The 26,402-nt window shown below is 39.7% G+C and overlaps 1 long non-coding RNA gene across 2 annotated transcripts; it reads right to left on the bottom strand.

Annotated features, from left to right (window-relative positions):
* Positions 1 to 1,721: 1,721 nt before the first annotated feature.
* Positions 1,722 to 26,402, bottom strand: LOC141379054 (uncharacterized). 2 transcript variants are annotated; one of them, XR_012394994.1, is made up of 5 exons: positions 26,140 to 26,402; positions 25,886 to 25,953; positions 25,703 to 25,797; positions 24,680 to 24,757; positions 3,042 to 6,041 (listed from the first exon to the last, which is right to left on the bottom strand). It is a non-coding gene; the product is annotated as an uncharacterized lncRNA (long non-coding RNA). The 2 variants fall into 2 exon arrangements; XR_012394993.1 differs by lacking the exons at positions 25,703 to 25,797; positions 25,886 to 25,953; positions 26,140 to 26,402 and adding an exon at positions 25,026 to 25,168 and having other exon boundaries at positions 1,722 to 6,041.

Genomic DNA, 26,402 nt, shown 5'->3' with positions numbered 1-26,402 from the left:
AACCCTTCTACGTAACACTATTGTGTTTGATGTGAGTTTACACACGCATTACATCTGTATGCTTGTCTTTATTAATCTGTGTTTATTAAATATACTGCAAATGGATCCCTCAGTGTCAGCCCCTTCGTTACACTGATAGCATATGTCGAAGTTTGGCAACATTTTTAATATGAATATTTTTTCATTGAAGATGAAGATTGAACTAATAATCCATCAAGGGTTAGAAAGTGTTGTGAAATTTTTGAGTGTGAGATTTTTGGGTTCAATAATTAAGATTTCAATTTGATAACACTTTATTTTGATGGTCCATTTGAGTATAAGTAGAATGTCTGCTTAAAATCTGTTGATACTACTCCTTCAACAGACTTTTAACTGACTATAAGAAACTTTGCAAGTACTTGCCAACGTACACTAACCCCAATCGTAATCCCAACCTAACAGTCTATTTATAATCTAATGAGAATTAGTTGACATGTAGATGCACTGAAACAAACGGATCATCAAAATAAAGTGACCTTCAGTTTTATCTGAATTTAGTAATAAGAAGTTATTAGTCATCGACCCCCCCCCTCCCACATGAATATATAATCTTTATATAGTGAATATATAATATGTATAATACAGACTGTCTTTGTAATAATGGTACACTAAAGAATAAGAAAGATAATGTATCCCATTATGTTAGGTGTTAAGAAGATTTCTTTAGAAGATTAATTATTTAAATTTCTATTGGCAATATACTGTATGACTTACCATGAGGCATACTTTGAGACCATTATTTTAATAACACTTTGAATTTATTCCCTAATTGCATTCATTCATGTATTGGAATGATCTGGTTGTTAAGAACTGATTCAGTGATCAAGTTGAAATAACTCAAGACAAATTGGCCAAGTATGACTACTAATGATCCAGAAACTGGAAATAACATGCCCTTCTATAGTTTGAGGTGAATGGTACTCTTTTATTGCTTACTGTATATATAGGAGTTGTGTCTAAGTCTCCAATTGTGATCAATAGAAAATGTTGATAAATACAGGGAATGTGTAAGTTTCTGTCAGTTAATATTTAGAATAATGCAGACAGCTGATTTATAACATCAAAACAAGTGTATTGATATATGTGTAGGGATACAACATAAAATAAAAGTATACGATTTAAGTCAGAATTATTAACCCCCCTTTTATTTTTTTACATTTTTTAAATATTTCATAATTGATGTTTAACAGAGCAAGGACATTTTCGGTATGTCTGTTGATTTTTTGTTTTATTTCGGCTAGAATAAAAGCAGTTATTAATTTTTTAAACACCATTTTAAGATCATAATTATTAGCCCCTTTTAGCTATATATATTTTTTCGATAGTCTATAGAACAAACCATCATTGTACAATAACTTGCCTAATTACCCAAACCTGCCTAGTTAACCTAATTAACCTAGTTAAGCCTTTAAATGTCACTTTAAGCTGTATAGAAGTGTCTTGAAAAATATCTAGTCAAATGTTATTTACTGTCATCATGGCAAAGATAAAAGAAATCAGTTATTAGAAATGAGGTTTTAAAACTATAATGTTTAGAAATGTGTTTAAAAAAATCTGCTCTCCATTAAACATAAGTTGGGGAAAAAAATAAACAGGGAGACTAATAATTCAGGGCGGCTAATAATTCTGACTTTAACTGTATATGCATGTAAAAATGATTAGATGAAAGATTAGACATAGGGTGACACAGAAATGTAGTCCAGTTTATTTTTAAGATTGAGCATCCAACCTTTTTGACCTAAAAAAATCCAAGAAATAAAAGTAGTGCATGCAAAACATGGGAGGAACTTTAAATGTATTGCAAGCAGCAGCTCTGAGAGGTGAGATGATCTGATTCTTTCACTGACTTAAAAGAAGAAAATGTATTTGTATAAGCAAACATGTTGCTCATTATAAACACATAAAACTCCCCACATTAGTTAGTTACTGATTACTATTGTGACATTAATGCTCATACTGTACAATGAAAGACAGATAACACCAATTTATTGATATAAAAATCAAATAGTCATAATTAATCACCGCGCCCTTCATCCCCACCCCATACACACACACACACACACACACACGCACGCGCGCACACACACACACACACACACACACACATTGCTTTTCCAGGGGATCATCAAGATGTGTTCTGGCAAAACTGAGACAAGCCTTATGTCTTGAATCACCTTAGTCTTGTGTATTGGGTGTTTTGGATCATGATTTAGTGCAGTGTTTAAAACACTTGCGCTTCAGGACCCGACACTGTGTCAAAAAGTCAGTTACACCTAAGCCATACTTAAGTGGGGGTGGGGAGACCACTTTTCACTTTCTCACACAGGCTATGTGATTTTCGACTTTGTTTTGCTTTAATAATAAAAACTTTAATTGATCCCAAACACAGCCAGGAAACTCTCAACTGGCTTCAGAAGAAAAAAGCTGCTAGAATGACCCAGCCAATCACTCAAATTGAACCCAATAGAAAATAAGAGCTATAGCTCAGAGTTCATGAAAAAATACCCAAATAACTGTCAATATTTGGTTCATATGTATATACTGTATGTTTCACCAAAATATGTCAGTTTCATGTCAGCAGCACTTTTCGAAATGTATTTACCAGGAAAGATTGTAACATGTTCAATGCTTATTTTACTTGCTGTACATCAAGCATTGACAGGGCTATGGAGTGAAAAAAAATAAATAAATAAACAGATTCGTGTGAAATTGATTTTGGGCAACACTCTCTTTCCTATCCCTTGATTCTCCCTGTTTTGTCTATGTGCAAAGCAGAGTTTTGATTATCCACAAGGACAGTCTTTCAAAACACGACTGATTGACTACTTGGAACATGATTGTAAAGCTGAAAGGCATTTGCAATTTATGTAAACATGATTCACACCACTCTTTTTTTTTTTTGTACCAGAGTGACTCTTTTGGCAGAGCCACATACTGCTTTTCTCCTTCCCTCAGTTGTATCTTTATAGCCAATGTACATGAAATAATATAAAAAACTCGTATAGGGTTTATGCATGTACTTGTAATTTTTACAGGTTATGTAGAGCAAAATGATATGTACAAGATGTAACAATAGTTAAAAAAAAATCAGAAAATATCACAATGTAGATCAATGAAAAGTGTTTTGAGTAGATATAAAAATCCAACTTGGTTTAGATAAGGTTTAGCAGTTTCACAACACTCTATATGGATGTTCAATATATTCCAGAGTTAGTGACGTGGAGCATGTTAAGTCATGTTCATTTCTTCTTTAATGCAGATTGTGTGAAAGTTGTTTCATAAGGATGAACAGTGTGTGGAGTGAAAGTCATGGTGTGGTGTGGTGGTGATAGTGGTGAAGGAGTGAGGAGCAGGTACTTGTTCAACTACTTGTATCTGTGTGCAGATCTTAGACAGATGTATATGATGTCGAAACTCACCATTTGCTTATTTTCTCCTTAAATCCTGTAAGTTTGATTGGATTTAGTTTGGACTTTATGCTGCCAAATCATAACACAAGCAGGAGTCCTTACCTTATGTTGAAGGATATTGGTCTGACTAATACTGAATAGTTTTTGAACATATCCACAAAATGACCATTCTGTATGATAAAGTATACCACTGAAACTTGAGCCCAACACTTCCTGATTGAGTCATTCTCTTGCTGCTTTCCCTGCCTGAAGAGTTTCTAGCAGTGTAGGAAGAGGCAATACATTACTTAAACAAATTTGTCAGCTGAAAAATGACTGCACTGTCACTTTCGATGACTAGCTCACTATCGCATGCCTGGCATTAGCTGCAGTTCTTCCACACATTGGCCAGATGCATTAAAGTAGCATACAGCTGCTTAATTTCTAGTCAGTCCCTTCTCAGCAGAACAGGTACAGGCAGATTCAAAACAACACCCACTTCCAGTGACCAGGAACTGAGCTGTGCTGAGATATTTTTTTCTACATGGCACACTTACGGTATAGTTGTGAACCAGGTAAGTGCAATTGTGTGTTTTCCATCTGGTCAGAGTCTCACCATATTGGTCTGTAATGGAGTGGTCGAATTGCAAGAATCCAGAGTCACCATTAAAGCCTTTTCAAAGATACGCATGGTGCTTGTGAAGCATGATGTATGATGCAGCCAGTTTACCAGTCATGGACTTCAGGAGATAGCAGCTCAAGCTAATCAGCTGGGGCCTCATGTATCAACGCTGCGTACGCACAAAAACTTTGCGTACGCCAGGTTTCACGCTCAGAATCGCTCACGTTTGGATTTACTAACAATGAACTGAACGTGGGAATGTGCGCACCTTCACGGCAGCTTTCTGGCAGGCGTACGCACATTTTTTGTGCGTGTCTGTTTTATTTCCATTGGCGACTCCTAGAGGCAGTTGTGTTAAATTCCTCTCTACAAAGTGTCTGAGCCTTGCAATGGCAGCTGTATGAGACGGGTTCAGCAGGTATATAAGGTTTCCATACCATACATTTGACCAGCTAAACATTTAAGCACAATTTGCAGCAGTCGCCTGTTTTGCCAATGTAATCTGAGCGATCTACCGCACGCACATTGCTATAAAGACACTATCTGAACTGAAGATGAATTTGCATGTGTGAATCAGAAACATTTCCATTCAATAAATGTGCAAATAAAATATGATGCTTATTGATATGAACTTATTGATGATTCCTACTTGTCTTTCTCGTGATAAATAGTTGGCAAAATCTGATATGTAGCGGGGGAAAAACCAAGAAAGAGTTAATCAGACGCTGGATTCGAGCCGAATTCATGCTCGAACGTATCAATTCATGATCACATGCGTCTTACGAGCGCGCCACTGAGACTGTTTAGCGTTCTTCAACAGTTTACAGATATAAACCACACTATTTCTTTTTTTTTTAATTCACTCAGTGCGATATGTTCAGACCCGACTGAGTTAACCGCATCAGCTAAACTCTCCCACTCAATTTTTTTCTTTTGTTGTTAATTCCGGAGAACAAACTTGCAAATAACACCGCTTTTCTCCGGTCTACCTCCGAAAGCAGCACCTCCAATTCACATTCTGTTCAAAGTTTCTCTTTTTGCTTGCTTTTGCCATTGCTTTTTCGTTGGGTTTTTCCATTAGCATAGTCATTAGCATATTCATACGGGGGAGGAGGCAGGAAGGGGTTTTGTGCTCGTGCATGTTGCGCTCAGTTTCACGTTCATTCAGATGTACAAAAGAATATGCGTGAGATTCGGCGTACGCAGTGTTTCATACATCTGAAATTTTTTCTGCGTACGCACATTTACAGCTTTGTGCGTACGCAATGTTTTAGTAAGATTTCCACGCAAGTCTTCGTACATGAGGCCCCTGGTCTGGGGGCCACTGCTTGCCACTGGCCACAAGGTGCTCTCCTTTATTGAAAGTCTAGGTCAGGGATGGACAAACTTGGGTAAGGAGGGCTACTGTTCAACAGAGTTTTGCTCCAACACTAATCAACACCTGAAAACTCTATTTGGAAATGTCTTTAAGATCACTAGAAAGCTATAGCAGATGTGTTTGATTAGGGTTGGAACTCAACTCTGCAGGACACCAACAAGACTGCGCATCCTCATTCTAGGTTAACCGTTCAGAATTGCATTTTAATTTACCCTTCAGCATCTTGTGCAAACAATGCTCTATTGACTGTACCAGTTCGACTAGAGTGGTAGGATTCAGCAGAAACAATTAATCACTACTCACTACTAGAATCACTTCTCAGCAACATGGGCAGCAGTTAGCAGTTGGGTCTCCAAAGGACAACCAGTTTTGTTTGAGGCACATTAACCTTGTTGCTCTCAATTGAAAGCATCATAACCAACATTTTGCAGAAGCTGGAGGTGCCATCACAAGGAGTTCGAGAAGGGGTGCCCGAGCAGTGGCTTTTCACAGACTCTCAACCATCTGTTTAGTTATCTATAGCCTTGCCAAAAAGTGCTTTGCAAACTGCTGCTGGTGAGTGATGATATCTTTCATGGCCGCTGTCCTCTGTCCGGAGAGAGTAGTTTGTCTTCTGCAATAGAATGCAACAAATATCAGCAGGTGTTTGTCCACATTCTCCACCAGTTGTGGTGTGGTCAGTGATTACATGAGACACAACAGTACAAATTTCCTGCAGGGTGATTTATTGAAATGTGCAACAGTGTAAATACCTTTAATGTGGAGACAAGTGGTATTGTTTGAGTCCATGACTTATGAAAGTCATTGCATATGTGCTTGGAGAATAGTCCATGCATCCAGGGAACGAGGTGCAAATCATTAGCCACTTGTATGTGCGGAACAAGGGCAAACGTTGGTCACATTTGCTTGTTTTTTTTTCCTCCTTAAATCCCATAGTTTGGGATAGATTTAAGTGCTGACAGTCAGCACATGTTCTTGAGTAATTAGATTAAGGGATTGTCTACATTGTAATGCTGAACTAGCACTAGGCAGCTTGCCACAATTGGCAAATAATAAAAGTCATATAATAAATTGCAATAATTGTGGAACATATATAACACAAATGCATCACAATAGTAGTAGAATGCTAGTTAAGTTCTTGATTCGATGAAAAACAATAATACAATAAATCATATTTAAATTGAAATATTATTATGTTTCGTTTCAAGATATTGTAAAAATGTCGCACAAGTTATTATTTTCCTGTTATGTATTTTATAAAGCGCTATAGAAATAACAGTGACTTGACTTGACTTGACAATATGCACTTTTAAAGAGGATCCTATGAAGGGCAACCTAACCAACCCCAGCCAAGCAAGCCAAATGGCAAAAGCTCCAAAAAGCCCAAACTCCATTAACTGAAGGAAATTGGGAAAAGCAGACAAAACAGGTTCAGTTGGAGACTTTTTTTCCTGGCCATGAGCATGAGCCTTTGTCAGAAAAGTTGCAGGTGCAAGTAGGGAAAGTGAGTGTTCCCAGCATCACTGAGGTCTTTGCAGATAAATAGTCTTGTAGGTTTTACTTATCAGTGTCCTTTCTGACCATGAGGACTGCATTGAGGTCATCCTAAGTGCCCAACAACCATCTGGTCTGGATATGGAAAGAATCCAAGTAACTATGTCGACCTTGGATAATAGCATTCATTTTACTTGCATTCATTTTACTGTCATTTTGAGATGTGTTCCAAGTTCTGTTTGCTGTGATTAATGCAGCCTATTAGTCTACTCATATAAAGAGATATGCCTTTAACAGCCAATCAAATAAGTTGTCCAATCTCACAAGATAGCTGTTACTTCTCTGTTGAAAATTGGGAGATTATTTTTTAAATTACATAAATGTAGATGTTATTACAAGGCAAAAACTAAAGGGATACAGTTCACCAACAACTATCCTTTGACAATTTACTTACCTGTCACCTTTTTTCTAACTTTAGTAATTTTTCTAACTAACTAATTTTAGAAGCATGATCAAGACAGTATGCAGCACATCACCCGCAATGCAGATCATCATTTAGGACTGTTTCTCATATACCAGAGGACATGAAAGGTTCAGTAGAGCAATTGCACTAAATTAATGGTTATTATCACAGTGTGAAGAATAGATACTGTTCTTCTTTAACTGTTTGACATGTACAATCACAACAATGATATTAGAGAGTTCAGTGCATCATGTGATCAGCTACCTAACTTAAATCTTTTTACCACAATGGCTTGTGCCGTGCCATATAAAGTGACACACTGTGCTGGTTATAAATACCAATTTATCATTATTTTCAAACAAGTAATACTTATTTTAGGTTTCAGATTTTTTTGCACATTACATCATAATAACATTAATAGTTTGTAGAAACACACTCTGATGTCTATGAAGATGGCTGTAAATATTTTACACACAATCTGTCAATGTGCGTTATTCACGTAAGATACATACTGTCTAGGTAACTAAAACATTTACTCTATTCCTGTCCAAGTTAAACAGCTACTTACTTTTATGTAAATCAGGAGAAGTTGATAAAAACAAGTTGTAAATCCAGCAGCTCTGCTCCCTCCACTAACAAGCATTTTTGGGTGAGTGAAAGCAGAAACTACCTTCTTTTCTGTCACCCAGCCCTGTGCAGCGCCGCTTTACAAACGCATTGGAAAAAACTGTAAATACAAAATGTGTTCTCTGTCCTCAAACAAATGTTTATGTTTTTATATGATGTGGTACATATTTAATATATATATATATTTTAAATGTAGAGCTTTATTAGTGAAAAGCTGCTGAGCGCAACAAAATACAGTGTGTCATTTGTTTGTGTTGGTGGTCTTAATTTTATTGCTCTCATGATGATGCGATTGTATGCTTTATCTACCTAATTCCCACTGAACTGGGTAGGTTGTGTGACGTTTGACTCGGGGGACGTTCTTAGGGTGGGATTTGCATGACGCGCTTAAAGCTACTAGACCGACAGTAGAAACGTGACAAAACGCAATCCTCCCGGGCGTTTGGCCTGGCCTGGCCTGGCCCAATAAAAGCCGTGACTCACACTGGCTCGACAGTGAAAATGCGGCACAATGAACTAATGCCATGACTGCGTTGCTGCTGCACCAAGTCACCTGTCAATTTGGTGTTCCATCCCTCAAAACCTCTGATACTTGAACCCATTCACCTAGGCGAAGGACTCTCATTCTACAGTTGTACACTTGAAGTGTACGTTTCTCCATACATGTAGGGGACAGTGGGCTTTTCTGTTTTCTCATTCCACAAAGAAAAAGTGAAACTTAAGATGGACACATACAAACTGCTACAAAAACTAACAAAATTACAGCCAGCGTCTTTGTGTTCCCCTTCGGGTGGGAAACTCCAATGCTATAGGTGGATTTGATCTATTAAAATCCACGTATGGGAGGATTCGGTTCAGAAGCTCTGAAAGAGCTGTCTGAAAGAGTATTGAATGGGCCAATGAAAGCCAATGAATTGGCAGCGTAGGCTTGCGCAGGTGTGCTTCATTGCCAATTATCCCAGCATATAAGCACAAGTGGAGCGAGCAAACGCCATCCTTTTTGCTTCAGAGACTTTCTGATCGAGTCGATGAGGGTTCCTCTTGCTGTGATCCAGCGATTCCGAGCGAACGAGAGCATTCTCCCGGTCCACAGTGTGTACATGCAGCGGCAGACGGTCGAGCTGGGTTTCTCCCTTGCCTGGCGTTCTTTGGGTCCGGTCCTCCAGAGCGGTGCGTATAAAGTTGCAAACTTCACAAAGAGAGCAACACAGTCGTGCACCACATCCTTTTCAGGATAGCGCTCTGACTGTGCGTTTCTGGATGCGGTGGTTTTCTGTCCTCGGATGATGGGCACGGGCACTGCGTTACATGCTCCAGCATGTTAATGCGCTGCTCGCGGGCAGTTCATGTCGTCATTGCGATGCCATGACTGTTGCGCAGTAAAGATTGCGGCTAGCCTTTGCAAAAGTGCAAACCACCCCAGTTGTCTCCTGCTCTGCAGCGGGCACTCGGGCAGATCTAAGGGTTTCAGCGAGAGATAATCTGTCACCCACGGGCCCGCGGACCTCCCACTCCATCCAAGTCTAACAGATGGTAGCCCTTACGCTCGATGATACCGGAGACCAGACGTCCACTGCGGCATCGGAGGGTGGGCTTTCATTGTCCGATGATGATCTAGACCCGCTCGCCCCCTGCGGGCAGGTGAGCGCTGTCAAAACGGATCCTAAAACGGACATGTTATCCGTGCTTCCGTGAGTTGGAGATGGTTTATCCCCCAGCTCCGCGGCCGGACCGACTAGAGGGGCGTCCCCTTCTTCCCGGAGGTGCACAGTAGACTCACGCGGACTTGAAGGGCACTTTTTTCTGCTCGTGCTGCGTGTCCATCCAACCTGACCACTCTTGACGGTGGAGCGGCCAAGGGGTATGTGGAGATTCCTCAGGTTGAGTGCGCGATGACGGTCAATCCGCGCGGCGCCTCTTCTTGGCAGGGTCCGCCTCGTCTCCCATCCAAAGCCAGTAAGTTATCTGCCTCCCTCTGAGCTAGAGCTTACAAGGCTGCGGGCCAGGCTGCTGGCCAGGCTGCTTCCGCCTTGCATGCGATAGCCACCTAGCAGCGCTACCAAGTGCAGACGCTGGCTGAGCTGCACGAGGGTGGGTCCAACCCAGGCTTATGAGCTTCGCACCGCAGCCGACTAAGCTCTTCGGACTACTAAGTTCGCTGCGTGTGCGTTGGGGAGGACGATGTCCACATTAGTGGTCCAGGAGCGCCACCTCTGACTAAAACTTGGTTGATATGCGCAAAGTTGACAAAGTCCACTTTCTTGACTCCCCCATATCCCAAGCTGGCCTGTTTGGCGACACCGTCTGCGAATTCACCCAGGAATTCGAAGCAGTGAGAGTGCAGTCTGATGGGTGATGTCTCCTTTGGCGGGACCCCAAGCCCGCTCCGCCCGCCGTACCATCCATATCTGCTCCTCGCCGAAGGCGCCCACCTACGAGAGCTGCACCGCCCCCGCACACGCTTCTGGCGAAGCGGGCGCGTCGAGCACCTCGGAAGCAGGCAGCCCCCTGCCCAGAACGCCGCAAAGTCCGGAAACGGACCTCGAAGCGCCCCTGGGACAGGTCATCTGGAGAAGAGGGAACTTGCTCTTTCCCCGCTGGAGGGCAGGGCCCCATTTCCAATGGCACTTTTTACTGCCATGAAAACATCTATGAAAGAGCACTTTTCCACTTCCCCGGATGTGAAAGCCCGAAATCTGCAAGTCTGAGATACTGTGCTCTCTAGCTCGCAGGTTCAGTGCGCTCCGCCAGTGGCTCACAAGCGCTGGGGGGACGGTTTCTTTTCCCCCAACCCTCGAGCCCCCTCTCTGGAGTCAGGGGTACGGAGCCAAAGTGAATCGCTCTCCTCCAGCTCTTCCGCGGGACCCTCGTGCTTCCCGGATCAGCACACCCACTCCGCGCTGCCTCACTGCTGGTACGTCAGCAATTTTAGCGATGACTCCATTAACGAGGGCTCTGCCTGCCTGATTAGCGCGGGCCAGCCCCTCGCGGTGGGTCATACGCACAATCAGACTTGGTTACGCGATTCATTTCGCGAAGTGGCCCCCCAAGTTCACGGGCGTGTATTTCACCAGGGTCCACCCCCTGTCTGCCCCTGTCTTTTGAGAGGAGATTGCTGTCCTCCTGGCGAAGGATGCAATCGAGCCGCTCCCTCCAGCCGAGATGGAGAGCGGGTTTCACAGCCCGCACTTCATCTTGCTTAAAAGAGCAGTGGGTCACAGTCAATCCCAGATCTGCATGTTTTGAGCCGTTGGCTGCACAAGCTGCCGTTCAGAATGCTCACGCAGAAGCGCATCCTCCGGTGCGTTAATCCTCTGGGTTGGTCTGCAGCATTAGACCTGATGGACGCATATTTCCATGTCTCCGCTCTTCCTCGCCACCGCCAGTTTCTGGTCGAGCGTGGCAATACAAGGTCCTCCCCTTCGGGCTCTCTCTGTCTCTGGGGTGCCTTAGCGCCCCTTCGGCTCGCGGGCATCCGCATACTTAATTATCTCGACGACTGGTTGATTTAGCCCACTCGCAGGAGCAATTGACTATGCACAGAGACAAGGTGCTCCGGCACCTCTGCCTGTTGGGGTTGCAGGTCAACCGAGAAAAGAGCAAACTCGCCCCTGTGCAGAGGATCTCTTTTCTCGGGATGGAGCTGGACTCCGTCACCATGGTAGCGCCCCTCTCCGGAGAGTGCGCTCGCTTGTTGGTGAACTGTCTGAGGGAGCTCGACAGCAAAATAGTGGTCCCACTGAAATACTTTAGAGGCTTCTGGGGCATATGGCATTCGCTGCGGCCGTCACGCCGCTCGGATTGCTCCATATGAGACCACCTCAGCACTGGCTTCACGATCGAGTCCCAAGACGCGCATGGCATGTGGGCACACACTGAGTCTCTGTCACTGGGCTGTGTCGCCGCACCCTCAGCCCTTGGAACGACCCCTCATTCCTGCAGGACGGCGTGCCTCTGGGACAGGCGTCCAGTCATTTTGTTGTCTTAACAGATGCTTCCAACATGGGCTGGAGAGCCGTGTGTCGCGGGCATGCAGCTGCGGCCTATGGAAAGGTGCCCAGCTGCATTGGCATATCAATCACCTAGAGCTGTTGGCAGTGTTCCTTGCTCTTCACCGCTTTTCTCCGGTGTTGGAACAGCAACACGTGCTGGTCAGGACGGACAGTACGGCGGCGGCAGCGTATATCAACTGCATGGGGGGTATGCGCTCTGGCCACATGTCTCAGCTCGTCCGCCGTCTGCTCCTCTGGAGTCACCCACGGCTGAAGTTGCTGCGCGCCATTCACATCCCAGGTATGCTCAACCGTGCAGCCGATGTGCTCTCATGGCAGCAAATACACTCTGGAGAATGGAGACTCCACCGCGAGTCTGTCCAGCTGATATGGGCGCGTTTGCTGTTTGCTTCCCCCAAGAATGCTCATTGCCAGTTGTTCCTTTCCCTGACCGAGGGCTCTCTCGGCACAGATGCACTGGCCCACAGCTGGCCTCGGGGCATACGCAAGTATGTGTTTCTCCCAGTGTGCCTGCTCGCACAGTTATTGTGCAAGATCAGGGAGGACGAGGAGCAGGTTCTGCTAGTTGCGCCCCTCTGGCCCAACCGGAACTGGATATCAAAGCTCTCCCTCCTCGTGACGGCCCTCCCCTGGCGGATCCCTTTGAGAGAGGACCTACTCTCTCAGGGACAGGGCACCGCCTGGCACCCTCGCCCCGATCTCTGGAACCTCCACGTGTGGACCCTACCGTCTGCGGTGGTTGATACCATCATTCAGGCTAGAGCCCCCTCCACGAGGCGCGCCTACGCCCTGAAGTGGAGTCTATTCACTGAATGGTGTATCTCTCGCAGAGAAGACCCCACGAACCTGCCAGATCAGTGTAGTGCTCTCTTTCCTTCAAGAGAAACTGGAGAGCAGGCTGTCGCCCTCCACTCTCAAGGTTTACTTTTCTGCCATCTCCGCTTATCATGACGCAGTAGTTGGCGGCACCGTGGGAAAGCACAACCTCATCATCCGGTTCCTCAGAGGCGCCAGGCGAATTAATCCAACTCGCCCCCCTCTCATCCACTCTTAAGATCTCAACCTCATCCTCACGAGCTTGCGTACAGATCCCTTTGAGCCACTCGAATCAGTACCCTTAATATTTCTGTCCCTGAAGACAGCTCTGCCTGTCGCATTGGCCTTCATTAAGTGGGTCGGGGACCTGGAGGCATTTTTGGTCAGTGACTCGTGCCTGGAATTCGGGCCGGATTATTCTCACATTATCCTGAGACCCCGTCCGGGTTATGTGCCCAAGGTTCCTACCACTCCCTTCAGAGACCAGGTAGTAAACCTGCAAGCACTGCCCCCGGAAGAGGCAGACCCAGCCCTTTCCTTACTCTGTCCAGTTCGCGCTCTGCACATCTGTGTGGACCGTACTCAGTACTTTAGATCATCTGAGCAGCTCTTTGTCTGTTATGGCGGTCGGCAGCAGGGAAGTGCCGTATCCAAACAAATATTATCCCACTGGATTGTGGAGGCCATTTCAATTGCTTATTTGAGCAGAGATGAGCCGTGTCCCCCGGGAGTGCGTGCGCACTCCACTCAGAGCGTTGCATGCTCTTGGGCGCGTGCACGCGGTGCCTCTCTAACAGACATCTGTAGAGCTGCGGGCTGGGCGACACCCAACACATTTGCTAGGTTTTACAATCTGGGAGTGGAGCCGGTTTTCTCAAGGGTATTAGGTAACCCTTTGGTGATTGAGAAAACAACTCGGTAGGGTGTTGTAACACGCTTGCGGTGCCATTTTTGCCTAACACAGAGAGATGTGTACCTTCTTATCTGTCAGTAAGTTCAGGTGAGCCCTGCAGATTCCTCCATGGCCCCCAGCACTGACTCAGCGGAGGAGTCACTTGCTGGCCCACTACGTTGTAGGTCTGCCCACTGGTCAGCCCGTGTTTTGGGTATAGGTGCCTGCTATGCATGATCCCCACTAGGCGATCCCATATACCTATTCCGCCATGGTTTAGTCCCCATTTTGGGTGGACCCGTGTCTTCCCTATACGCTAACCACCTTCTTATGCGCACTCCCCCTTTTTAGAGCTAGTCCATATGTATTGCCATCTTGTTTCCCCCATTGGGTGCGGATGGTCTCCGCAGCGTCCTCCCTATCGGAATGGCACGCTTCCCAACGTACTGTCATAATTCCTAGAATTATCTAGACGCTAGCGACTCCCAAAAAATATAGCCAATCCGTAAAACTTCCTTTGAAGTGGGATAGGTTAAGGCCAGGGACATGTTGGAGGACCACCCCTCCCATCATGTGGGTGCGTCACGCTTGCTTGACTATCCTCTCATCGGAGGCGTTGGTAAGGTGCAGTCATTATGGCGTTTTCCATAGTTCTCCCATACGTGAATTTTCCTAGATCAAATCCACCTCTAGCATTGGAGTTCCCTACCCGAAAGGGAACATTCGAGGTTACAGAAGTAACCCTTTGTTCCCCGAGGAGGGAAACGGAAATGCTATATTCCATTGCCATAATGACTGTCCCTTAGCTGTTAGCAAGTCTCTTCAGCTTAAAAGGATGGCGTTTGCTCGCTCCACGTGTGCTTATATGCTGGGATAATTGGCAATGAAGCACATCTGCGCAAGCCTACGCTGCCAATTCATTGGCTTTCATTGGCCCGTTCAATTCTCTTTCAGACAAGAGACTTCTGAACCAAATTCTCCCATATGTGGATTTTCCTAGATCAAATCCACCTATAGCATTGCCGTTCCCCTCCTCGGGGAACGAAGGGTTACTTCTTTAACCTCGAACCTTCTCCCTTGAATTTAATAATTTACTTTTTGTTGTTGTTGTTGTTTTTGTTGTTGTTGTTGTTGTTTTTACTTCAGACTCCTCCTTAACTCCTTGATCATAAATACTGAATCTGGCCAACTAACTTCAACATTAACACGGTGAAAGGTGAGGTACAAAACACACCAGACAAACTAACATTTGTATATTTTTATGCCATATGTTTAGATAGATAGTTATAACATTATTTAGTTTTATTAATTCAAGAAAACACGCTTGATGTAACTATAGCTGCAGCTGAAAGAGAAAAGCAAACCTAATTGCAACCTAATGGAAATGCTAAATACTTTCACTGTAATTATGCAGATAAGTTTGATGAGAAGACTTAAGCCACACCAGCAAGGTTCTGGCACACCTTGTCCAATTTTATTTCTGTTATGGGTTATGGAGAGTGTCTAGTCAGGAGGGTGCAGTGCAATTGGTCCTGACACAACTGACCTTCTATAGGACCTACTTGATTGATAATTCCTGTGTGAGGAGGCAGGGACTGTCAGAAACACTGATCTGTGACAAGCTAAACCCTAAGTTAACAAGGCAGTTGGGTGGCTCAAGGAAGTGTTGCTGTCACTCAAAAACTACAATGAAATAACAAATAGTTCCTGTTACATTTTAAGCTGTTTGATCTAGGAGGAAACATCAGATGTGCTCTGTGTCATAATTAAATATTCAGTCCAGACAGAAATGAAATACTAATTAAAATGTCACTCAGCAAGCAGCAATTAATTAAAATCACTTAATGTCTGAGAGATAAGAATTCATTATTCATTTACTATTTACAGTATCAGCCAAATGTTTGGAATAATTAAGTATCCTCTTATTTTAATCAGGGTTGCACACACAGACACACAGACACACACACACACACACACACACATATATATATATATATATATATATATATATATATATATATATATATATATATATATATATATATATATATATATACAGTTGAAGTCAGAATTATTAGCCCCTCTAAATTATTAACACCCCTGTTAAATTTTTATTCCACAATTTCTGTTTAGCTGAGAGAAGATTATTTTAACACATTTCTAAACATAATAGTTTTAATAACTCATTTCTAATAACTGATTTATTTTATCTTTGCCATGATGACAGTAAATAATGTTTGACTAGATATTTTCAAGACACTTCTATACAGCTTAAAGTGACATTTAAAGGCTTAACTAGGTTGATTAGGTTAACTAGGCAGGTAAGGGTAATTAGGCAAGTTATTGTATAACAATGGTTTGTTCTGTAGACTATCGAAAAAATATATAGCCTTAAGGGGCTAATAATTTTGTCTTCAAAATGGCATTTAAAATATTTAAAACTTCATATTCTAGCCAAAATAAAACAAATAAGGAATATTTTCCATAAGAAAAAATATTATTAGACATACTGTAAAAATTTCCTTGCTCTGATAAACATCATTTGGGAAATATTTAAAAAAAATAAATAAATCAAAGGGGGCTAATAATTCTGACTTCAACTGTATATATAGTACTGCTGTCAAAAGTTAGCCCGTTAACGCATGGTATTAATTTGAAATATTTAACGCTTTTTAAAAAAATTAATGCAATTAGCGCAGTTGCAATTTTTTATTTCCTGTTGTGTCCAAAGTGTGTTTAACATGAAAAGAAATATGGATAAGACCAAGGACGCACTTTAAGAAGGAAAGGTTGAGTATAAAACAATTAATGTCGCATCACCAGGCTATCCAGCATTTTCTCCAGAATTTCATGCAATTTCAGGTGTTTTATTTTATATCTTTAGACTTCAACTGCAGTTCAGCAGTTCACTTTTATTCAGCAACATATTATTCATGCCCCGTGAAAATTATTAAAATAAAAATAAATGATTTTAAGATAAAAATATGAAGGACTGCTGGAAGAGTGTTGTTTTAATGGAATTTGATACTGCATGGTAAACAAAGAAAAACCTCTGCATTTCATGACTTGGGTCAGCCTTTAAGGTAATCAAAAATCGCTGCTTACAGACTCTTAACCAGTATTATCTTAATCATAAAAGCGGAATATTTATGTCCATTTAAATGTACTCAGTGAAAGTGCCAGATGATGTCACAAGCTGTCAAAGACAGCCCATTCCTCTCCCTTTAAGTTGATTCCATGCACCCTCAAATGTTTAGTTAAATTTGACGTGTTTCAGTCATACTTTAGAATGCTTAGTTTAGGCAAATTTGTAAAACACGATCATGCATGTTAATGAATCTTAAGGGAGTCGCTCACCGCGCAAGTTGTGTGTGTCTATGTATTTGTGCGTGTGTGCGTTTCCTAGCAACAAAAGCAAACTCCTAACATTGCTGATGGTGTCTGTATCCCTCAAAGCTGTTTAGAATGAAATGTTTAGAGATGGCATGACCAAAGTGCTTCTTACGTACTTGTCGCAGCATCAGTGGGCTCGAAATTAGGCACCGAAATTCATATGCTTATTTAATAATTCTGCTGGAGACTCTCAGGTCACATGCTTTAAAAGAAAAGGGCCACATTGTCCCCTGATGATGTCAATAGACTGGACTGTCTTAACAACTCTTAACAATTTTCCAATTTCCATATTTGCAGTGCCTGTGTTTTGGATTTTGTTTTGTAGTCCAGTTAGAATCCAACATGAAAATCACTTTTGTATGTTATTGGCATTGATTGTTTTGAAATTCAAATGGCACTAACATGCCTGTGTTTTTATTTCTGTAATAAATATGGCTTTTTACAATTAATCATGATTAATTACAAAAGAGTGTGATTAATAAGTACATTTTTTGACAGCCCTAATATATATATATATATATATATATATATATATATATATATATATATATATATATATATATATATATATATATATATGTGTGTGTGTGTGTGTGTGTGTGTGTGTGTGTGTGTGTGTGTGTGTGTGTTTGTGTGTGTGTGTGTCTGTGTGACTGGCAAAGCAGGAACGCGGTATATATCACAACTTATAAGAACATTGTCATTTCCTACACCTCACTCAATTCCATGCATCCTTAATGTTAATTTAGTTATCACCCCAGTTATTGGCATTAATTAGTGTTTGTTGAGCAGACATTTATAATTATTTCTAAGGATCATGTGACACTTTAATAACAGTTGCGTTAGCTTTGCATCAAAGACATAAATAATATTTTCATATATTTTAAACTAGAAAATTGTAGTCCTCAATGTCAGTTTTAACCTAAACAGTTAGCAGAAGTAGAGCTTCTGGAAAAAAAAAAAAAAAAATCTTAATTTAAATTAAATTAATGACATGTTACCCTTGATGAGCATTTGTCTAACAGAAATACGTTAACCCAGTGATGATAATTTGATATTTTATGCATAAATCCCATATTTTAATGTCTTGCGATATCATTCTGAAATGTGAGAAAATATTAATAATAAAACAATTAGCCATACATACCAGTCGCATGTGGCATCTAAAAACAGTTACCGAACAGAAAACTGCATACAACATAGAAATCTTTGAAACATAAACCCTGGTAACACAAGTGTCATAGAGAGACATTGCTGCAGGCAAGGTCTGATGAGTCAACAATGGCCTCAACTGAATCCCCTTGACAATAAAAATGAATCAGACAAGCTTCCATCAAATGAAAACCTTATCCTATGAATTAAACAAAATATATATATATATATTTTTTTTTTACAAATATTAATTGATGTGAAACTGACAAAGAAGCAACAATGTGCAAACGTCCTACTCTTACTGCAAGAATTTTTCCCCTGAATGAACTGTGTGAATAATCCTGTCTCTTTAAAGCTGTCAAGAAGCATCAAATCTCAGTGCACCCGGCGGTCCAGTGGAGGTTAACAAGGTTTTTTACGCTTTTTCATTTCAGATCCCTCATATATCCTACCTCTGGCTCAGTGTTTCTGTTTTAGGTTTGCATGTGTCATTTCTTTATTCAAGAGAAAACAGTGGTTAGGTTACTTTGCGTTTTTATTAGATTCACTGTAGTGGTTACGATATGCTTTTCACATTTTGCATATATTTTTAGAACTTTTTATTCCAAATATTTAAATATTCGCTTTCAAATTAGTATATAAAAACAATGCATACAATTTTTATAGACTGTTTACTTTAAAATATTAAGCAAATTATTATTTTCACTTACATTAAACAATATTGATTTGGCTTCGGACGTTTATCTGTAGCCACTCCTGATAAAAATAATTTATTAAATCAAATGAAACAAACTATTTAGCTATTTTGAGAGTTTTTATATATATATTTTTTATTTGTTTGTTTCCTTTTTTGTGAGATCGATATGAATGAATATCATTTTCATAAATACTGATGTAATTTTTACCTTGAGGGAAAAAAATGACCCTTGCCTAATTTACCTATCCATATGGACTAAGAGGCAGGTAAGAGATTCAGAGGTTCTTATGTCTGTACCACACATTCATTTTATATGGTTTACCTAACCAGGCAATATTTGTTTTAAATGTATTGATATGAAATGTGGTGGCAAAGCGTCTTGACTATTAGGATGCTTGCCTCACATGATTAATCTGTCCAAATTTGGACAGATATACAGCGAGGAGGCTCCAAGGTGGCAGGGTGCATGATGAGTGGTTTCTTGGTAAGTGATGTATTTAAAGATATTATTCCAGCTTAGTTTTTTTTTATTTTAATTTATTTTATTGAGCCAAATTATTTAACTGCATAACAGGAGACCGTAGTTATCAATTAAAGACATGGCTGTTAACCCCCCTCAACAACCCACAAACTGACCAAGAGCACAGATACAATGATGCCCATTCTCGCACTCAGGCCGTACTCACACTAGGTACAGTTGCCTCGAACCGGGCCAAAGCACGCTTGTGCCCCCTCCTGTCTCCCCCTACGGCCCGCACTCACACCACAAATGGGCCTCGGCACGATTTCGTCATCGCTGCTGCCCTGTTCAGTGAGAAGCGCTGTCACTCAGCAGTAGAGATTTCTCTAGTTATATCGTTTCAGTCGTTTATTATGCAGTGACATGCAGTCAAATATTTCGCCAAACAGTCCTTAGGGATGTGGTGACACACAGTCAAATATTTCGCCGAACAGATCCGCCACTTTTAACGCTCAAAAACAATCATAAGCTCTCGTGCTGCAGGAATGAGGAGGTTTGCTGAAGCCGCTCAGCTGTCGTGTTGAGAGGAGTTCTCGTCTTTAATAAACTACGGCAGTTTGCGTTTACTGATTAGTAAGAATGATTAATAAATTCATATGAAACAGCCCCTTAAAAGTCACGTCTCGCTTTCAGTTTCGGGCTTTGGCGCGTTTTGCACTCACACACAACCTGCACCTTTACATCGGACCATTACTTTTTTAATTTACTCTCAGTGCGATGATCTGCCCCCACTGCTTTAACTGCGTCAGCTAAACTCTCCCAATCTATTTTTTTTTTTTTGTTATTAATTCCAGAGGACAGACTTGCAAATAACTCCAGTCTACGTCCAATAGGAGCACCTCCAATTCTCATTCTGTGAAGTTTCTCTACTTTCGTTTGCCATTGCATTTTGTTCAGTTTTGGCAAAGTGGAGTCATTACCCTATTTATACGGGGGAGGAGGCAGGGAGGGGTTTTGCGCTCATGCAGGTGTGCTAAATTTCACATTAATTCAAATGTACAAAGAGAATATGCTTGGATTTATGCGTAAGATTTTTTAACTGCGTAACCACATTTACAGCTTTGTCCGTACGCAATGTTTTAGTATTATCCAACGCAAGAGAAACATATCTCACCTTTTAACAAATGTGAAAGCAAAACCAACCATTCATATAAATCTATACATTTATTATGTAATGTAATGTGTAATTAGTAACAAACAGTAAAATTATTGTTCTCTATAAACAATATAAACTAATTTAAGATCAAGACTATAAAATAAGGCACAGCTACCAATAGGGGGAGGCAATAATAATGTAATTAACCAAAATGCGAAGAAAAAAGTAGAGGGTTTTTTTTTTTTTTTTTGGTGTTCTGTTTAGAATGTATTTTGTGTTCAAGGTTGACAAACAGTAATCTGAGTTGAAAAAACATATTCTCAGGAACACTTTAGGAAACGAAATACCTCAAGCAGGTTAAGGTTAATTAACCAAGAGTTCAGGGTTAATAGGAAAGTAACTTAAACTGGCTTTCTGGAATAGAGTTATGCTTCAAAGTTTGATGTGATGTGTGTTTAGAAGCTGGAAAAAGGCTGGCTGATTATGACCTTCATTATCTCATACAAAATTCCACAAAGCTCAAACAATCACAACCGCTCATACAATACCTCAATCTACTAGAGCACCTTTGGTATGTGGTGGCAAAGGAGATTCACTAATGTGTAATATGAGTGTAAACCTGACAAATATGGAGCAAATGTGTGATTCCATCATGCTAGTATGAATCTGTAAGGAATGTTTCCGCCATCTTGTTGATTCTAATGTATGCATTTCCGAACCCAATATTAGCAAGATTTTGCATGTTCTCCATGTGTTTGTGTGGGTTTTCTCCGGGTTCTCTAGTTTCCCCCACAAGTCCAAACACATGTGCTATAAGTGAACTGGGTAAGCTAAATTGTCCATAGTGTGTGTGAATGAGTGTGTATGGATGTTTCACAGTGATGGATTGCAGCTGGAAGGGCATACGCTGTGTAAAAAAATATGCTGGATAAGTTGCGCGGTACATTCTGCTGTGGTGACCACAGATTAATATTAAAGGGACTAAGACAAAAAGAAAATAAATGAACATTCAATATATATTTATACATACAACAGTTCTGTCTGGTTCTTGAATCTGGGTCTTGGCTGATAGCCGTACTATATTCTGCAAAAACTGCTGTACAGCCTCCTCACTCTTTTGTATTACTCCACCCACATATACAGCGACCAATATACAGCCATATTGCACTTCTACTCATGTGATATTGCTCATATATCGTGGCTTGTGGCTTTCCTGCAGTACTTTAGAACACTGGTATATTATGTAATATATTAGACCAATACACGTCACACTTAGTAATTTAACCATGCCATCTAATTGCAGGAGGACAAGCATCATTAGCAGAGACAGCAACAGTCAGACATTCCCTAAATTGTAACTCATGCTGCGCCTCATTAACTTACAGGTCATGATTGCCATCCACGTTTAGTTCTGCTTTCTCTGGTTGAATAACAATGTCAGTTGCAGTCTGGCACTGCAGGTTTATCTGGGAAGCATGCATTTTTTGTAAGTGCTTCAAAGAAGATAAAACTCTATCTGGTTTCCAGATTGCCAAATGACCTTTCAGTGGACTTAACTCTTCAAAGTATTCAAAGCATTTTCTATACACAAGTATTGATATCTAAGGCATTTTTAAATTCTCTTGTGTGTTTACCTGAAAAACAAATCTAACGATTAATAAAAAAAAAAAAAAAATTAATTAAAAAATTAATGCGTTTCATATTCATTCTGAATTCCACAAAATCCATTCTTTTTTAAGTTTGACTAAAGGTAGAGATAATGACGAATAACAATAAGGATAACCTTTCATTCGTCGTGGCATTTAATTCAAGCTGTTGTTTAGTGATCTGGCTTTAAATCTTGAAGGTCAGTGGCTACACATGAACTGTATTCTGTGACCTTACAGGAAACACAAGTTGCTCTTGTTTAAGTCATGCAGTCTCAGTGGTCAAAACAAACATTTCTGAAGCCTTACCTGAAAGCTGAATTTTCTATTACAGTAAAAATTATTTTATCAGTGGGTAGTTGAATAGCCTGTGATACATTTGATATGTTTAAACCATTTTAAAGGCTATTTTATGGTCTCTAAATATTTTTTGCCAAACAAAACTTAACTACCCCAATGCAACAGACACCAGGGAATTCATCAAATGCCTTTTTGATAAAACAAGGTACCTTCATTGAAAGATGCACATATGTTTGCGTGTGTGTGCTTGAGATTTTGAGATGATCTGTTGCAAAGATATAATGAAATATATTATTTTAAAAATATATTTTCCTCTTTGCTGAAGTAAACTGATTTGATTAAAAAGACTTGCCCACATGATGACCATTTTACCAATCTGATCCCATTTTGCCCTGTTTGGTTTATCCACCTTTAAACTAAAAAAATTACATATACAATGCTTGCGGAAAAAGAGAATATATATATATATATATATATATATATATATATATATATATATATATATATATATATATATATATATATATATATATATAAATAATCAAACACAGAGAGTCTAAAACCCTTTTGTATTAGGAACTAGTTTCTTCCGCCATGCAGTCACACCTGCAGCTGACGTCAGAACAGCAGAAGCCAATTTTGCAGAAGCAGAAGAACATTCAGAAGAAAATTTTGTTGTCTAACAACAGTAATATTTGTCAAACTGTAGCATCTCTGCTTGTTGCTTGCTGTATGTGACAGAACTGCTGTTTAAATATAAATATAAATATACATATATATATATATATATATATATATATATATATATATATATATATATATATATATATATATATATATATATATATATATAATTTATTTATTTATTTTTTTCACCAGTGGATGTGGCACTCTCTTCTGTCAGACCCGAGTCGGAGATATTTTAAAGTCACTACATGTCTTTTATTGACCCAGTTTTAGAAACAGGTGATACAAATGCTACCGGGCAGGGCTGTGATTGTGATTTGACTTGACTTTTTAATCAAGTCTTTTTGGGTCAAGCAAGAAGTAATCTGACTATATTATGTTGCGTTGCACTGCTTGGTTATACACCATTCATGATATTATCTGTCAAACAAACCCACAGGCGCAGATTAGAGCTGGTTGATATGCAGGTGTATTTGTTTTTCTAGTGCACGAGTTCTCTGACCCTAAAGATCAACTTTTCCTGTAACCCTACTGTATTTAAACTATATATATATTTTATCTAGATTAATCTAGATTAAATTCAGGATTAATTTAGATTAATCTGTTTCCAAAATGCATCACAAACTGCTTGAGAAACTGTTCTACTATGATAATTGGTGATGAAAATAAATTATGTTCAACAAGATGTACTTGTGTTTACTAACTGCTTATTCAGTTAAGCATGAATTTTTAACTGTAGGCCTACATAAGCTTGAAACAGCGATTTTTGATTACTAAAAAATAGTGGTAACGCTATTGCACATATTAGTAGTTTGAAAACTTGATTTTTTTAGCAAAAGACACTAAAATGAATCATGTTAAAATTACTACATTTTTTGAGTATTAGATGAGTGTTTTAGTATTATTAGTGGAATATGCTTTTATAATTTAAGCAAATCCACAACTATTTACTCATATTTATTTTTTTTTACCAAAAAACAATTAAAAGAATCATGTGAATATTCTTAGGTGTTTTTAAGTGATAGATTATGATTTTAATATTATTAGTAAAATGTGCTTTTATAATTTATAAACCACCTTTTAGTCATTTACTCTATTAATAAAAATTACTCATTAATATAATGTAATATTTATTTAAAATTGACATTAATGTTAAGCACTGAAAAAAATCCTTTATCCATGTCATGGAAAAAAAAAAATTCTGTCAACTTTCTTTTGTAGGAATAGTCACATTTTATACAAACTCTGACAGAATTGCACAACATATAAAACCAGTATAAAAGCTGTATCTCAAAATATTAGCAACACAATCAGTCAATGATGTGAAAATTCCCCAAAAGTTTGTAACAGTGAATTTGTGTCAGTTAAGTTTGTTTTCGGGTGATTTTAATTTAGGGAACATGTGTATAAATCTAGTTAAGCAATTCCAGATTTTCCAAACTGGCCATGACTTACTCATCGTCCAAGACAATGCAGAAGTCCACATGGTTGGTGATCCCTCTGGCAGACAGCAATTTTCTCTGCATTACCACACTATAAAATAAACATTAAGATTATTTTATGAAATTATGCAATTTTAAATTTAAAATGTTTAAGGTTTACTAAAACACATTAAGGAAACACATTAAGGAAATAAACCATTTCTTTGTATCTCTGTAAACAGTAATTCTTCAAAGTGTTTGAGTAGACATTGCTGATTTACACTATAACACTAGTATTTTGACTGATAATGGACAGGGTGTTTACAAAATGTATACTATTGTACTGTTGTAAAAAAATAAATGAGTGAAGTAGAGAGAACCCAGTCCAGGAGACTCGAAACAAGCAGAATTCCTTTATTGAGACGTGTTGGTTAATCTGCAGTCATTCAACGCCTTTTAGAATGTCCATGTGTCTGCAGGAGCCTGGTAGAGGTCCGCAGTCTGCAAGTTTTATCACGAGTCTGAATTAAGCCAAAGATGTCCTGTCTATATTGTCCTGTTAGGAGGAGGGGATATAGCTAAACAAAGCATGCAAATTCAGTATTGGAGTCAGCATAGCATAGGTGTTTAAAACTGGCGCAGCTAAAGACCACACAAGTTAATCAACAAAGGGTTTCTGTAGCATAAAAGCAACACCCGAAGACAAAGACAGAGTCGTTTAAAGCATTTGCATCACTTTGTCTTAGCCTGTAGTCAGAAAGACAAAGATTAAATGTCCATCCTAGCTGGGATGTTAATGAAATGATATAATTAAAAACCAAAGAGTATAACTTTTCAGTTATACATAGGTTATTGTTCACTTGGAATTAGATGATAGAAATTTATATTTCCCCAGTACAAAGAAATAAGTTTATAAAAACAAACCATATTTATATAAGCAATAGTGCATTCAACAATGTAGAGTTTGTGTTATATTTTCGTTTTGTGTAAAACTGCAAAAATATAAAATGCTGTTTTATGAAAACTAAAAGTATCTGAAACAGTTTGAGACACTTACATTGCACTCCTGGATGAGCTCTTCCTCTTTTTCATACAAATACACCAGCAACAGAGGACGACATCTTTCATCTCCTACCTGATTTAATGCAAGGTCTGATGCAACAAAAGTGTAGAAATTAGTAATATTACCTAATAAAATAATAATACACAACGAACATGAACAAAATAAAAATAAAAATACCTGCTGCATGGCACCCATAAACTGCTCCTCTTTTGTGGGAAAATATATATAAAAAATTCTTCATTAACCTAAAAAAATAAGGAAACAAATATTAGTATTTATATACAGTATTATATAGAAACACAGTTAATTACATTACATCATCAATGCTGTAAAAGGAACCTTATGAAATGGAAAAACACTAACTGTGCATAAACCCCATTGATTAAAGTATGATAATTTACAGTTTACAAATATTATTTGAATTTGCTCACATGGATAATTGCATATAAATCAGATGATGTCATCACGCTGCTGTGCCATGAGCCAATCTTTGCATTGCTGATCATGCTTTCAAGCATTGATAGATCTGTCCTTCACAACACATGCAGCAACCTTAGATCAGTTCATCCAGACATTTTAATCTTATTTGCAAATTAGCCAGAGATCAGTTATCAAGTTTAAAAGATCCAGGATTTGTCCAATCATCTTAGATCAGGGGTGTCCAAACACGATCCTGGAGGGCCAGAGTCCTTCT

This window comes from Danio rerio, chromosome 19 (genome assembly GCF_049306965.1).
Source record: "Danio rerio strain Tuebingen ecotype United States chromosome 19, GRCz12tu, whole genome shotgun sequence".
NCBI lineage: Eukaryota > Metazoa > Chordata > Actinopteri > Cypriniformes > Danionidae > Danio > Danio rerio.
This window is presented reverse-complemented; position numbering and strand designations above follow the sequence as displayed.